The 2,987-nt window shown below is 56.4% G+C and overlaps 1 pseudogene; it reads right to left on the bottom strand.

Annotated features, from left to right (window-relative positions):
• Positions 1-1,656: 1,656 nt before the first annotated feature.
• Positions 1,657-2,987, bottom strand: LOC138088763 (acyl-CoA 6-desaturase-like; annotated as a pseudogene).

Here is a 2,987-nt window from a genome sequence, read left to right as displayed (position 1 = left end):
GGACACTGAGCACATTGCCTTCACCCCATAATCCAGGAATACCAATGACATTAGTTTTTTTTTTTTTTTTGAGAATAAAATCACTTCATTTATTTCCAAAAGTGTAGAGGTGGGAAAGCAGCATGATAAAAATTAAGGTCAGCTCCCTGTGGATCCATTCTGGCTCAGGTGAGGGACAGTGGCTCTTTGGGCCAGTGTGTTCTCAGTGGGAGGGCTTCAGGTGGTTGGATCCCTCATTGCCATGGCATCCCTCAGGTCCATCACCAGCCAGAGCTGGTCCCTCCTGCCCTGCCCTCCCCTGGAGCTATCTATGGGTTAGTGGGTTAATTTCCAGATGCAGCAGCTCTGGATCCTCCCAGTGGCCGCCAGGTTCCCCACCCTCTCACTTTCCTGTCCCCTCAGCTGTCTGGCCTTCAGCCACAACCCCTCCTTGTCCCATTGAGTACCCCCACCACCACCAAGTCCCCGGCTTCTTGGGGTCACCCTCCTCTGGAACTCCTTCCTTCTGTCTACTGACAGTCAGGCCATGGAGGTCTCAGTGACTGAGCCCCGCTCACCCCACTGTGGAGCCTGGGGAGGCTGCAGAGGGGGTGGGAACAGCCCATCCCAAGCCCCAGTCCCACTGCCACCCCCAGCAGAATGCATCCTGTAGCAAAAGGTTAAAAAACGAGTAAAAGACTCAAGCGCGTGATAGACCAGGAAAGAGCATGTCCACGTGGGCAGCCCCAACATGGGAAGGGGCTGTGATGAGCTTCTGGGCTCCAGTGCCCACTTGCAGCCTGTAGGGCCTAAGTGTGCACCAGCCAAGTGGCCAGGGACTGGCTGGCACTGCCTGGCAGTAATGGAGCACTCTAGGGGAGAGTCCAATTGCTCCAGAATCTTGGGTCTCCCAACTAGAAAAAACATCTGAGCCTACAGGCCGGCTCAGCCCTGGCCTGGCCATCGCTTCCGCTGAGCTCATCTGTGGCCCTACCCCTGTGGACCCAAGGTCACAGGCTCTGGACTTGGGAAGTGGTGGGAGGGAACTGCTGGAGCCCTGGGTCAGAGGGCTCTGGTGGGGCCAGGACATTTCCCTGGGCTCGGAGGCCTGAACTGGCTGCAACACAGCCGAAGGGAGCTTGGCATCAGGGCTGATCTTGGATCAGATCTGAAGAGAAAGTGGGGCCTGCAGAGGTGTCCCCAGTACTGACCTGGTAGTGGGAAGGAGACCCAGGGAATTAAGCACATCACCTCACAGAAGGGCAGAGGGTGGGCAGCCATCCGAGGGGGTGGGGCTGGCCTGCAGGCCCACGGAGCTGTCCCACCTGCCGGGTGGGACTCAGCCCTGCGGACCTCAAGAGCAGGTGAGGGAGAAAAAGAGGGTGGTGTGTGGCCTGGAGGCCAGGCTGCAGGGGGGCTCATAGACTGCACCTGTGTACATCTGGTCCGGCACATGCTTAAGGACAGAGGGTGGAGGTGGGGCTGACTGACCGGGACCCAGGAGGGAGGGTGTCAGAAGGAGGTGTGAAAGCCTTGAAACCAGACAGCAAGAGAGGAAAGACCAAGCCTGAAGTCTGTGAGCCGCGCACCACAGCCTCCTGATGCCTCTCTGAACAAAACCCCACCCCCACCTGCTCCTCCCCCACTGTCCCTGTGAGCGCCCAGAGGGCTGCAGTTTCATTTGTGGAGGTAGGCGTCCAGCTACAGCTGCCCAGACTTCCTCAGGGACCCGATGATATCTTGCAGGGCCTGGAGCAGCGGCTTCTCCAGGTACTCAGTGCTGTGCTTGGCGCACAGGGACCTCACCAGGGGGGCGACCTTGGGCAGATTGTGCCAGGGCATGGTGGGGAAAAGGTGGTGCTTGATCTGGAAGTTGAGGTGCCCACTGAACCAGTTGTTGAAGAAGAACTGCTCCACGTTGCAGGTGGCTGCCAGCTGGCTGCTGAACCAGTCACGGTAGGGCTCTTGGTCCATCTCCATGACGATGTGATTCATCTGTGTGATCCACACAAACCAGTGGCTCTCCAGGAAGCTGATGAAGTTGAGGAAAAGGATGGCTTAGGACAACATAGAAAGGGATGTAGCTGATGAAGAAATGGATATAGTAGCTGATGACCCAGGCCAGGTCCACCCAGTCCTTGCGAACGATAATGGTCATGATCATATGGTACTGGAAGTACAAAGGGATGAGAAATGGAGGCCCAATCAGGAAGAAGTACTCATGCTGGTGGTTGTAAGGCAGGTATTTCAGCTTCTTCTTGCCGTACTCAGTGGGCTGCCACTCCCCCAGGACAAACACATGCAACATGTTCACATCCGGATCCTTGTGGAAGACGTTGGGTTTGACGTGGTGCTGGAAGTGACGATGGTTCCACCAGTTGGCAGAGCCACCCTTTAAGTAACCGATGATGAACTTCTGTATGATATGGTTCCACATGGACTTCTTGTAAACAGAGAGGTGGCTGTAATCGTGTTGCAGCCATCCAGCCTGGGCCTGCGAGGTAGCAAGGACGACGGCGGTAATGATGGTTGGAATCCAGCCGTTACCAAAGTAGAAGATAGTGAACCAGGTGATGCTCTCCATGGTGATGATGTGGGCCAGGTGGAGAAGGAAGAAGAGCTGGTTACTCTTGAACAGGTTCATGACCTCAGCAGTCTTCCTCAGGGCCCAGAAGTCCTCGATGATCTGGGAATTTTTGTCGCGGTCCTGGCTGGGCTGCTCAGGGGCCAGCTCGCCAATCAACAGGGGCTTCATGAACTTGAGCACAAAACCAAAGTTGCAGTGGAAGGCCAGGAAGGCGTCTAGCATCTTCCCCGGTGTAGTGCCCGATGACCCGCTGGCCCTCCGGGTGCCGGCTGGACCATTTGGTGACGTTGTAGACCTTGCGATTGATGACCAGCCACTTGTTGGTGCGCAGGTTGTGCTTCTGAATCTCTTCCCATTGGAAGGTAGGCATCGGCGCCTCAAGCTCGGTGGCCCCCTTGCCCTGGTTACCCCACTTCCCCAT

Source organism: Capricornis sumatraensis, chromosome 11 (assembly GCF_032405125.1).
Source record: "Capricornis sumatraensis isolate serow.1 chromosome 11, serow.2, whole genome shotgun sequence".
Lineage (NCBI taxonomy): Eukaryota > Metazoa > Chordata > Mammalia > Artiodactyla > Bovidae > Capricornis > Capricornis sumatraensis.
Note: the sequence above shows the minus strand (reverse complement) of the source record. Positions and strands in the feature narration are given on the sequence as shown.